Here is a 13800-nt window from a genome sequence, read left to right as displayed (position 1 = left end):
GATTCCAAAATCCTCAACAAAATCCTAGCTAATAGGATCCAACAATACATTAAAAGGATCATCCACCACGACCAAGTGGGATTTATCCCCGGGATGCAAGGTGGTTCAACATTCGCAAATCAATCAATGTGATAGAACACAGTAATAAAAGGAGGGAGAAGAACCATATGGTCCTCTCAATTGATGCAGAAAAAGCATTTGACAAAATACAACATCCTTTCCTGATTAAAACTCTCCAGAGTATAGGGATAGAGGGAACATTCCTCAAGCTCATAAAATCCATCTATGAAAAACCCACAGCGAATATCATCCTCAATGGGGAAAAGCTGAGAGCCTTTCCCTTAAGATCAGGAACACGTCAAGGGTGCCCACTCTCACCACTGTTGTTCAACATAGTACTAGAAGTCCTAGCAACAGCAATCAGATAACAAAAAGAAATAAAAGGTATTCAAATTGGCAAAGAAGAAGTCAAACTCTCTCTTTTCACAGACGACATGATACTTTATGTGGAAAACCCAAAAGACTCCACCCCCAAATTACTAGAACTCATCCAGCAATTCAGTAATGTGGCAGGATACAAAATCAATGCACAGAAATCAGTTGCTTTCTTATACACTAACAATGCAACTGTAGAAAGAGAAATTAAAGAAACGATTCCATTTACAATAGCACCAAAAACCATAAGATACCTCGGAATAAACCTAACCAAAGAGGTAAAGGATCTATACTCTAGGAACTACAAAACACTCATGAAAGAAATTGAAGAAGACACAAAAAGATGGAAAAATATTCCATGCTCATGGATCGGAAGAATAAACATTGTTAAAATATCTATGCTACCCAGAGCAATCTGTACCTTCAATGCCATCCCGATCAAAATTCCAATGACATTTTTCAAAGTGCTGGAACAAACAATCCTAAAATTTGTATGGAATCAGAAAAGACCCCGAATCGCCAAGGAGATGTTGAAAAAGAAAAACAAAGCTGGGGGCATCACGTTGTCCGATTTCAAGCTATATTACAAAGCAGTGATCACCAAGACAGCATGGTACTGGCACAAAAACAGACATACAGACCAATGGAACAGAATAGAGAACCCAGATATGGACCCTCAACTCTATGGTCAAATAATCTTTGACAAAGCAGGAAAAAACATGCAATGGAAAAAAGACAGTCTCTTCAATAAATGGTGCTGGGAAAATTGGACAGCCACATGCAGAAGAATGAAACTCGACCATTCTCTAACCCCATTCACAAAGATAAACTCAAAGTGGATGAAAGACCTCAATGTGAGACAGGAATCCATCAAAATCCTAGAGGAGAACATAGGCAGTAACCTCTTTGACATCGGCCACAGCAACTTCTTTCAAGATACATCTCCAAAGGCTAGTGAAACAAAAGCAAAAATGAACTTTTGGGACTTCATCAAGATAAAAAGCTTCTGCACAGCAAAGGAAACAGTCAACAAAACAAAGAGGCAACCCACAGAATGGGAGAAGATATTTGCAAATGACACTACAGATAAAGGGCTGGTATCCAAGATCTATAAAGAACTTCTCAAACTCAACACCCAAAAAACAAATAATCAAGTCAAAAAGTGGGCAGAAGAGATGAACAGACACTTCTCTGAAGAAGACATACAAATAGCTAACAGACACATGAAAAAATGTTCATCATCATTAGCCATCAGGGAAATCCAAATCAAAACCACACTAAGATACCACCTTACACCAGTTAGAATGGCCAAAATGGACAGGGAAAGAAACCACAAATGTTGGAGAGGTTGTGGAGAAAGGGGAAACCTCTTACACTGTTGGTGGGAATGCAAGTTGGTACAGCCACTTTGGAAAACAGTGTGGAGGTTCCTCAAAAATTTAAAAATAGAGCTACCCTATGACCCAGCAATTGCACTACTGGGGCTTTACCCCAAAGACACAGATGTAGTGAAAAGAAGGGCCATATGCACCCCAATGTTCATAGCAGCAATGTCCACAATAGCCAAACTGTGGAAAGAGCCGAGATGCCCTTCAACAGATGAATGGATAAAGAAGATGTGGTCCATATATACAATGGAATATTACTCAGCCATCAGAAAGGATGAATACCCAACTTTTACATCAACATGGATGGGACTGGACGAGATTATGCTCAGTGAAATAAGTCAAGCAGAGAAAGTCAATTATCATATGGTTTCACTTATTTGTGGAACATAAGGAATAACATGGAGGACATTAGGAGAATGAAGGGAAAAATGGGCGGGGGGAATTGGAGGGAGAGATGAACCATGAGAGACTATGGACTCTGAGAGACAAACAGGGTTTTAGAGGGGAGGGGGAGGGGGGATTGGTTAGCCCGGTGATGGGTATTAAGGAGGGCACGTACTGCATGGAGCACTGGGAGTTATGCACAAACAATGAATCATGGAACACTATATCTAAAACTAATGATGTAATGTATGGGGATTAACATAACAATAAAAAATTAAAAAAAAGAACTAATGATGTATTGTATGGTGACTAACACAACATAATAAAATTAAAAACTACAAAAAAATAAAAAATAAAAATAAATAAAAAATAATCAAAGTTGAAATTAATAAAGTAGAATATAGAAAACAGTAAAATTTAAAATCAAGACTGTTTAACATCTATAATATACAGATGGTTCCTGATTTAGGATGGTTTGACTTACGATTTTTCAACTTTACCATGGTGAGAAAGGTAATAGGCACTCGGTAGAAACCGTACTTCAAAATTTGAATTTGGATCATCTCCAGGGCTAGTGATACATGCAGCTGGGCAGCAACAGTGAGCCACAGCTCCCAGTCAGCCACATGATCATGAGGGCAAACAAATGATATACTTAAAATAATTCTGTGCCCATACAGTCATTCTGTTTTTCACTTTGAGTATAGTATTCAACATATTACATGAGATATTCAACACTTTATTATAAAATAGGCTTTGTGTTAGGGAATTTTGCCCAACTGTAGGCTAATATAAGCGTTCTGAGCATATTTAAGGTAGACTAGGCTAAGCTATGATGGTCTGTGCATTAGGTGAATTAAATGCATTTTCAAATTATGATGGGTTTATCAAGATGTAACCCCACTGTAAGTCGAGGAAGACCTGTAATGGGAGATACCTCATGAGATTTATTAAGAATAAAAGTGAGTAAAAGGAAAAAAGAAAAAAAAAATGTAAAAGAAGAAATAACTACATACATCACACAGATATAAAATTATGAGATAATACCAGGTATAGCTACATGAAAATACATGACAGAAAGGATGATTAATGTCCCTAAAAATAGAAAATTTCCAAAAAAGTACTCACACTACTAAAGAGTTTAGAAAAGTAATGAAAGATTTACCTTTGGAAATTATAACAAGTACTCTCATTTCTGATAACATCATGGACTACATACTGTGCAAAATATTTGCTCTTCAAAACAAACAAAAAAATCTGTTCTTTAAAAGATACTTTAAATAAAATAGAAGCCAATGCATAGACTTGGGATAAATATATGTAATACATATATCTGTTGAAGATATGAATCCCGAATATGTAAAATACACTTAAAATCAATAATAAAAAGATAGTATTTTAAAAAGAAAGGATTTTACCCTTTCGGATGAGTTTTAGAAAATTGAGCAAACCATTCACAAAGTAGGATATATAAACTACTAAGAATATGGAAATTTGATCAACAGTTTTTTTCCCATGAAGGAAATGCAAATTAAAGCTCAATGGGACATTCCTTCACACTCATTAGAACAGCTAAAACTTAAGACTAATAATGCCAATAGTTAGCAAAGTTTCAGAGCAATAGGTACTTTCCGAAATTGCTTGTGGCGATGTAAAATGGTAGAACTACCTAGGAAAGCTATTTGACAAATCCAATTCTATGTATTTACCTAAGTGAATTAAAAACGTGTATTCATAAAATAATTTTACAAGGATATACATAACAGCTTTATTCATGATATCTAAAACCTGAAATCAACAAAATGGCTCATAATATGTGAATTTGTAAATAAACTCTGATATAATCAGAGTGGATTACTACTCAGCAGTATAAAAGCAACAAATTACTGAAACTTCCAAAAATATAGATGAATCTCAACTTTTTAAATTTTTATTATTATTTGCTAAGAAGAAGCTACATACAAATGCCAGAGAAAAGAGAGAGTACTTTTTGTTTAATTTCATTTATATGAAGATCAGGAACATACAAGATTAGTTTATGGTGATAAAAATCAGAACAATGACTATCACTGGAAAGAATAATGAGAGAACTTTCTGAGGAAATGTAATGTTCTATAAGTTGATTGAGGTTGTGGTTACATGGATATATACATTTGTCAACCAGGACACATGTAAAATAGTATTCATCAAATAATTATTTGTAAAAGCAAAATCATAATTATCATTCATGACAACAATTTAGAAATATGCTAAATATCCATCAGTAGAGAATGATTAAATAATGCCTAAAGAAATTATAATATAATACTATAGTGCAATACTATAACTCAGTAAAAAAATGAAGAATTACAGATATGCACAACAATATGAATGTCTTTCAGAAACAAATGACAGAAAAAACTATGCTGCAGAAAAATACATGTGGCACTATTCCTGTTAAGTAATAATCGAATCCATGCCAAATTAAGCCATATATCTTAAACATAAATACAAACATCGTAAAGCGATGAAGAAGAGCCATAAAGTAATAAATCCAAAATTTGGAAAGGCGGGTACTGCTGAGTTGGAAGAAAAAGGTTATGCATGTAAGGAACACAGGGATTTTCAAATGTTTTGGAAATGTTTTTTTTTTTAGCTTGGCAATGGGTCCATAGCTATTTATATTCCTTTATATGTGTGAAATATTTAATGATTTATAAATTGGGGTGAAGAGTCACCAGAAAAGATTGTTTTAAGTCTGAATGTTATTCAAATTCAAGGAATGCAATTCCATTGTGATTAAAATTGTTACAAAATATAAACAGCAATAGAAATCTACCCAAAACCTGATAAGAGAAGCATGAATTAGAAAACTATGAACCGTCTCATTTATTAGTCTTGAGTTAATATGGAAAAAATGTTAATTCTTCAAATATTGATTATTAAATTTAATGAAATTTCAGTTAGAATCCAAACAGAACTGTTATGGGAATTAGATAAAATGATTTAAACTCTATATGAATGATTAAATAAATAGGAGTCAAAATAGGAGATGTAATCAATAAATTGGACCACTATAATACAACTTATACAAAATAAATTCCAAATGGTTTTAAAAAGATTCTGCACAAATATTTTAGAGATTACATATTCAACCTGGGTTTCTGTGAGAAGCCTTCTTAAACAAGAATGGAAATCTAGTTGCCAGAAAAGAATAAATAGGCATGTTTGATAATGTAAAAATGGAAAACTTTGTATAGCAAAAGATCACATTTTCCCAAAACCTGAGAGGCAATACAAAGGTAGAATAAGAGAATTGAGGATCACTTATATTGTTTCTAACCCTGCTCTCTAGTATATTATATACTGAGTGAATTATTTAATTACTATAATTAGATGAATGCTTTAAACTCAAATGAAATCATCATTCATTTAATTTACTCAACAAATATGTTTGGGGTACTTTTTATGTTCCAGCCCTGTTTTATTGGTGCTGGGGAAACAGCAGTGACTAGAACCAAAGAAGAAAAACCTGCCCACATGGAGCTCACATTCTGAATAAGTAAAATATATAATGAACAAAATAATAAGTTAATTGTATGTTAAAGAAAATAATATGTAGGGACGCCTGGGTGGCTCAGTTGGTTAAGTGTCTGCCTTTGTCTCAGGTCATAATCCTAGGGTCCTGAGATCGAGTCCCACATTGGGCTCCCTGCTCAGTGGGGAGCCTGCTTCTCCCTCTCCTCCCTGCTTGTGCTCTCTCTCACTCTCTCTGTCAAACAAATACATAAAATCTTTAAAAAAAAGAAAATAATATGTAAATATGTAGTATGTTAGATAATGATAAAAGCAGTGTAGGGTGTATGTTGTGTGTGTGTGTCTGTGTGTCTGTCTGTGTGTGTGTGTATGCAAAATTCTAGACAGGGTGTGCAAGGAATTGTTCACTGAAGGTGACAAGTGAATTAAGACCTGAAGGGAGGAAGAAAACAAGTCATGTGAATATTCAAGTTGAGACTATTAGAGACAGAGGAAAGAACAAGTTCAAAGGCAGTGAGTAGGGAACATGCTATGTTTGTTGCAGGAGCCACAGAGAGGCCAAAGTAGTTATAACGTAATGAGCTAGGTTGGGGGCAGTAGAAAAGAAGGGATAAGTGTTAAAGACAAAGAGGTAACTGGGAACCAGATCAAAACTATCCAGGGTAATAGAAGAAAAGGCAGAATATATAGTCATAAAAGCAGATTGCCTGAATTAAGAAGAAATCTCAATAAGCTTGTGGAAATTCTCTTGCATGGGTTTGTTTTCTCAGTGAAATAGAAAGCAGATTGGTTGCTGAGATTGAACATGAGGGAGGAAATACTGGAGATTTGTAGGAGGAGACGGTATCAGTAAGTCATCATTGTAGGTGATGGAGAGAGTGAATGGAACTATAGTACCATTGAGCACTCAGAACACAATTGAGGTTTGTGATTAGAAATGAGCTCAGCTTGCATTCCCACCAACAGTGTAGGAGGGTTCCCCTTTCTCTGCATCCCCGCCAACATCTGTCATTTCCTGACTTGTTAATTTTAGCCATTCTGACTGGTGTGAGGCGATATCTCATTGAGGTTTTGATTTGGATTTCCCTGATGCCGAGCGATGTTGAGCACTTTTTCATGTGTCTGTTGGCCATTTGGAGGTCTTCTTTGGAAAAATGTCTGTTCATGTCTTCTGCCCATTTCTTGATTGGATCATTTGTTCTTTGGGTGTTGAGTTTGATAAGTTCTTTATAAATTTTGGATACTAGCCCTTGATCTGATATGTCATTTGCAAATATCTTCTCCCATTCTGTCAGTTGTCTTTTGGTTTTGTTGACTGTTTCTTTTGCTGTGCAAAAGCTTTTTATCTTGATGAAGTCCCAATAGTTCATTTTTGCCCTTGCTTCCCTTGCCTTTGGCGATGTTTCTAGGAAGAAGTTGCTGCAGCTGAGGTCAAAGAGGTTGCTGCCTGTGTTCTCCTTTAGGATTTTGATGGACTCCTGTCTCACACTGAGGTCTTTCAACCATTTTGAGTCTATTTTTGTGTATGGTGTAAGGAAATGGTCCAGTTTCATTCTTCTGCATGTGGCTGTCCAGTTTTCCCAACACCATTGTTGAAGAGACTGTCTTTTTTCCATTGGACATTCTTTCCTGCTTTGTTAAAGATTAGTTGACCATAGAGTTGAGGATCCATTTCTGGGCTCTCTATTCTGTTCCATTGATCTGTGTGTCTGTTTTTGTGCCAGTACCATACTGTCTTGATGATGACAGCTTTGTAATAGAGCTTGAAGTCCAGAATTATGATGCCGCCAGCTCTGCTTTTCTTTTTCAACATTCAGAGTCTTTTCTGGTTCCATACAAATTTTAGGATAATTTGTTCCATTTCTTTGAAAAAAGTTGATGGTATTTTGATAGGGATTGCCTTGTATGTGTAGATTGCTCTAGGTAGCATTGACATCTTCACAATATTTGTTCTTCCAATGCATGAGCATGCCACTCTGGAAAACAGTATGGAGGTTCCTCAAAAAGTTGAAAATAGAGCTACCATATGATCCAGCAATTGCACTACTGGGTATTTACTCCAAAGATACAAATGTAGGGATCCAAAGGGGTATGTGTTCCCCGATGTTTATAGCAGCAATGTCCACAATAGCCAAACTGTGGAAAGAGCCAAGATGTCCATTGACAGATGAATGGATAAAGAAGATGTGGTATATATATACCAAGGAATATTATGCAGCCATCAAAAGGAATGAAATCTTGCCATTTGCAATGACATGGATGGAACTGGAGGGTATTATGCTGAGTGAAATAAGTCAATCGAAGAAAGACATGTATCATATGACCTCACTGATATGAGGAATTTTTAATCTCAGGAAACAAACTGAGCATTGCTGGAGTGGTGGGAGGGTGGGAGGGATGAGGTGGCTGGGTGATAGACATTGGGGAGGGTATGTGTTATGGTGAGCGCTGTGAATTGTGTAAGACTGTTGAATCACAGACCTGTACTTCTGAAACAAATAATACATTATATGTTAAAAAAAAAAAAAAAGAGGAAGATAGCAGGAGGGGAAGAATGAAGGGGGATCGGAGGGGGAGAGGAACCATGAGAGACTATGGACTCTGAAAAACAAACTGAGGGTTCTAGAGGGGAGGGGGGTGGGGGGATGGTTTAGCCTGGTGATAGGTATTAAGGAGGGCACGTTCTGCATGGAGCACTGGGTGTTATATGCAAACAGTGAATCATGGAACACCACATCAAAAACTAATGATGAAATGTATGGTGATTAACATAACATAATTAAAAAAAAAAAGAAATGAGTTCAGAAAGCATTGTGTGTGTGTGTGTGTGTGTGTGTGTGTGTGTGTGTGTCTCCAGCCACACTCAGTACAAATTATGTGCCAGAAGAGACAGGGTTGGATTTAACCAGGTTAGTTGTTTTCCATTGGGATTTGGTACAATGAATTGAAAAGGAATGGGGGAGTTGGGAGTGTATGTGAGGGAGTAAATATAACTAAGTGAGGAAGTTAGCTGTGTAAACGGGAAAGTGGGGACATACGGGTGATGAGGACCATAAATATCTGGTAGGCTCAATAATTTATAGGTCCTCTGGGGTCAAGGGTTGTTGAAAATGGGGTTTATAAGAGAGTGAGTTGAAAACGTTAGGTGTGGTCATTATAGATTGACACAACTGGCGTGGGGTTATAGAAGAAAACAACTGCATTTCTCACAAAGTTTAAAGATAAAAAATAATATCTATTTGAGATTCATGGAAGTTCCAATTCAGTCATTTGTTTTAGGCACAGGTTTGAAGAGACACTTTGTACAATATTAAGTTGTACTATTTGATAGCAAGCTCCTCAAAAAAACCCTGCTAAATGTATTATTAATCTTCCATAGCTCTGTTTTTCATCATTTTTTTCTAAAGCATTTTGGAAGCCATTGATATTATTTCTTGAGAATGATATCATTTTATCACCTCTGAGTATAAGGTTATTTTATATGTTTTAAAAATACCCCTTTCAAGCTTCAATACCCATTTGTTTATATACATATAATCTATATATTTGTGTCTATGTCTATGTGTTATATATGTGTGTCTTTATGATTGATAATCCCTTTTTAACACTGATTCACAAACTTCATATTCATATACTTTAAAAATATTTAAAAAATTTAAAAATCCCATAAATTAACCTCTCCCATCTACTCTCATCTACTTACCATTTTTCTGCAATGTTCACTTTCCATTCCTCACATGGTAAGGTTTCAATACCAGGACTTCAGCCCTAATCTAACACGTATTTTTGGCTGTTGAAGACAGCATGTAGGTCCTCTGTTTTAGGGAACTTGAATATGAAGTCACCTTGTTATGCTATAAATGTTTGCAGAAATATAGATTTTTGTAAGCATAGTTAAAATCATTTTTTCTATAAAGTTTTAATTTGAATTAAATTCCTATTTCCTCTATGCACATAACCTCTAAAAAATCTCTTTAGAATTTTAAAGTTTTGCAGGGAGGAGGGAACTCAGATCATTTGGTTTAGCATATTGCATAATCTCTGCGAAATAATAAATGTTCTATTTGTTGTGTACTCTATTTTCTTACAAGACAGCCATGAAATATATTAGCATGTTAAAAATTCTGGGAAGTCCTGTAGCAAAGAAATCTGACCAAATTCAATACAGCTTTTCTCAACATAGTTGATACCAAAATTACTACCTTTGTTTTTTGCTGAACACCTATTGACATCCCACTGAACAAATTCTTCTCAGAACGGTTTAAGATCTGCTGTTCTCTCTATAGATGAATAAGCAGAGACATGGTGTATTGATAGGTTTTTCTGAAGTTATATGACTATTTATTAGCAGAAAGGACTAATTTGGACTCCCAATTAAGTGCTTCTTTCTTCCTGCCATTTGTCTCCTGGTACTTTCTTATCCCCAGTACTATACTGAGCCACATTGAGGCAAAAGGAAAAATCTGTAACACTAATCCTGTTCTTATTTAAAATGCTGATATTTTGGGTTTTTATTTATTTGCATAATTTTAAAAATATTGATTAAAATTTATGTATCTTGATTACTGAGTTTTTTGTTGTCCCTTATATTTTGTGCCTGAGTGCCCCATTCACCTAGCCTAGTTCTGGGTTGGATTATCCCAACAAAACTGTATGTATCTCCAGTCTGGCAACATCCAAACCATTCCATATTCCAAATTATTTAAAAGTATGACGGGGTGCCTGGGTGGCTCAGTCAGTTAGGCATCCAACTCTTGGTATCAGCTCAGGTCTTGCTCTCAGGGTCGTGGGTTTGAGCCCCACATTGGGCTCCATACTGGGCACAGAGCCTACTTAAAAATTTTTAAAAATTAAAAAATTAGTCAGGTCCCCACATCAAAATCCAATCTTTGGTTACTCTCATTCCTCACATTTGTAGATAGAAACATACCTACTATTTTCTGCCCTTTTGTTCTTGGAAATGAGAGTATCCCTCCAGTTTTTTGCTTATTAATTTATAAATACCATGTAGTTTATTGCACACTTTCTGAAAGTCTGAGATAATTAACCACCCGGTTCTTACATTAACAAGTTCCTACGTGCTAGGGAATAAACTTGGAGCTGAGATTACATCTACTAGTTCCACTTAATAAAAATTCATATTCACCAGCTCAGTGAACTCTAATACAGCATGCCCCAAAGTGTGTTTCAGAGAAGGGGATGTTAATAGGTTTTGGGGTGGAGGAGGGATGTAATAATAAAATTAGTTGGATAGATAAAGATCTAAAGGAAACTAAAGAGAGTCTTTATTTCAGGACTTCTCAGAGCCTTTAATATGTTAATGTTCTTCAGGAATATGGAAAAACAACAACAACAACAACAACAACAACACCTTACAGAATGCAGTGTTTCCTAAACATATCTGACTGTAGAATCTTTATATATGTCAGCTTTTGCATAGAACATCTGTCATGGCACTATTGTTCCACATCATGTTTGGAAAGCACATCTCAAAGAGGCTAGTCAAGCTTAGATTTTGTTTTCTAGAAAGTATTTTTCAGATGATGTGTCATTAATATTCAGTGGTTCCCTTTTGTTCTCCACTAGCGGTTCACTTATCCCAAAGACCAGCCAAGACTCTTCTTGCACATGAGAGAAATACTGAAAATTAATTGTTTTACCAAGTGGCAATTTATGAGAATAGACTTTATTTTTCTGATCAGCACATCCACATTTTCACAGGCGAATGTTTTTTTCTAACTCTTGGGTAGCTGGTATCCACCTAATGAAAGAGTTCCCCTAATCAGTCATATTTGGGACAGCTGATCTGTTTCTCCCTATCGGCTCAGGTAACTCTGACCTGTTTGCTTCAAAAGAAACTTGGAAAAATTGGAAAATCTAAACCTCCTTCCTTGTTACACCTCTGTTGTTTTCCACATACAATGCACCCTTTCTGATCTGGCCATGCCTGAGGTCTGGAAGACCTCTTATTTTGCTGCTTTTCCATACTCTCAGAGACGCTGACAAAAAGAATACCTTGCCCCCAGAGCCAATTATTAATTGGAAAAAAAGTTAATAGTGATCTGCTGAAAATTTAATATGCAGTCTAAACCTGGTATTCTTGAAAATGTGTTTGAGACTAATTTTATATTTTAGAGAAATTTTGGATAAATTCTGATAATAGTACTCTCAACTGCAGGCAAAGATCCAATACTAACCACAATTTAAAATCCTCACCTCTAACTGCCTCTCCATTTCTTTTGTTTTTAGGTGTGGACACTCTGATAACATGTCAAGGTATGGTAATGAAACATCGTCTTTTCAATAACAGCACAACAACTACCCATAACACACGTAGACTTATTAACATAAGTTAGTTCTCATCTCTGAGCATCCGGTCCGTAGTGTATTCCCTGGCCACACACGTGGCGCCTGTTTGGATTAGAAAGGCATTTTCTCATCTTTAGCAGCACCACTTTAAGAGTTTGAGTTTTCCAAAGCGAAATAGGTAATTGTTGTTTATAAAATATTGTGATGGGACAGAGTCTGTAACAACTAAAAACACTGCCGTGTTTGCTGCAAGGCATGAGGAGACCGTGACACAGCTCATTTCCTCAGCCCAGCTCTCTTTGCCGCCTTGTACAACACTTATTTCAAAGCACGCCACAGCTTAGAACTGTCGTGATCCCCATTAATATAAAATCATTGACCCCTGCTCCCGCTGGTGCGACTAAATTACATTCTGCTGCTCAGCGGCAGCCGCACATGGGGCCGGCGCTTTTAGTCATCCTCAGGTGCCTTGATGCCCGCGCAGCCCCTCCCACGCCCAGGGTTTGCCTTTAATGAGGATTAGGCACCTTCAAAGATCTAGGAGGACCCACTCCCAGGATGGAAGCCTTTCTAATGGCATCTGGGCTTATCGTAGGCAGTAATTTAGTCTCTCGGAGGAGACTGAAGAGAGATTCATTTCTCGCCTCTAAGAAATTGCAAGAATGTGTGGTTTTGTGATTGGCTCCCCCTCCCCCACCCCCCACCCCCGCTCCACCAGTACAAATTCAAGAGCATTATGCTTAACAATATCGTGTTTTTGTAAAACCTAGAAGGTAGATGTGGTAAAACAATATCCCAAATGATGGCATATGCCAGCTGAGGAAATTCCTCTTTTATGCTACATTAAGTGATGTGCTAGTGATGGGACTCCACCCACTCACGGATGCCCCACAGTCGTTTCAGCTTTGGATTTCCGGGTGGTGGAATTTCCTTACAAAAGGATTGATAACCTGATCCGGAATGTAGTCTGTCTTCTCATTGTGTGGTCTCCCTTTGCCACAGCTCCTGACCCTCTCGGGCCTGCCCTTCCATGTGGTTCCCTTGCTCTCTGAGAATGAGGGGATCAGGGATTCTAAACCTTCCCACAGTGGGTGTGGAATTTGCAGGAATGTTCTCTGTGCTGCTACCACAGTCACTCCTGCCTTGACTGTTTGGGGACAAAGCTGCGGAGTTAGGGGATGAAATGTAGAAAATAGTCCTCAAACATAGCAAACATACTTTAGGTCATCAAAGTCCTCCCTTACAAAAATCGCAGAAAAATGAAAAAAGTAATTAAAGATCACTCACATGTGGTATTAAAATAAGCGTGATTATGTGAATGTATATACATATTTTCACACAATTATTTGCAGTGTGTTTAGATAAGTTCTTTATATAGCAAACTGTTACTCGTAAAAAGCTCAGAAATAGTGTAGCACCAGAATAAAATCTGGTATTCGAAGTATTATTTGTGGAAGAATCGGATGTTTTTGTCTGGCGAGGGAAGGAAGCTATGTATTAAAGTAAAGCTGGTGAGTTTAATCCAGGAGAATCTGAACTCTGATGAATCAGTTGGTTTTCTCTGTTATATTTGTAGTGAGACAAAATCATGAAAGTTTCTCAATCTAGTAAATGTCAACATCTAATTTTTAGTTTTAAGTATATTTTGGTAAGAAGTGGTGCCTTCACTCAGTCAGCGTGCACATTGAAGCCCGTCAGCAGCATAAAGTGGGACAAAATGTAATCAGCGCTGTGTTGGTCATACTGACTGTATATGGAGACTTTGTCT

At 36.7% G+C, this 13800-nt stretch overlaps 1 protein-coding gene across 6 annotated transcripts in view; it reads left to right on the top strand.

Moving 5' to 3' along the window:
* Positions 1 to 13800, top strand: part of LOC118528227 (uncharacterized) — a 938723-nt gene that overhangs the window by 812534 nt on the left and 112389 nt on the right. For all 6 annotated transcript variants that reach the window (XM_078054967.1, XM_078054970.1, XM_078054965.1 and 3 more), the window contains one exon: positions 11973 to 11999. The gene's annotated coding sequence lies outside the window, so the exon portion shown is untranslated. The remainder of the gene's footprint in view (positions 1 to 11972; positions 12000 to 13800) is intronic.

The sequence above is a fragment of the Halichoerus grypus genome, chromosome 9, assembly GCF_964656455.1.
Source record: "Halichoerus grypus chromosome 9, mHalGry1.hap1.1, whole genome shotgun sequence".
Taxonomy (NCBI): Eukaryota; Metazoa; Chordata; class Mammalia; order Carnivora; family Phocidae; genus Halichoerus; species Halichoerus grypus.
The sequence above is the reverse complement of the archived record's forward strand: the minus strand, read 5'-3'. Positions and strand labels throughout refer to the sequence as shown.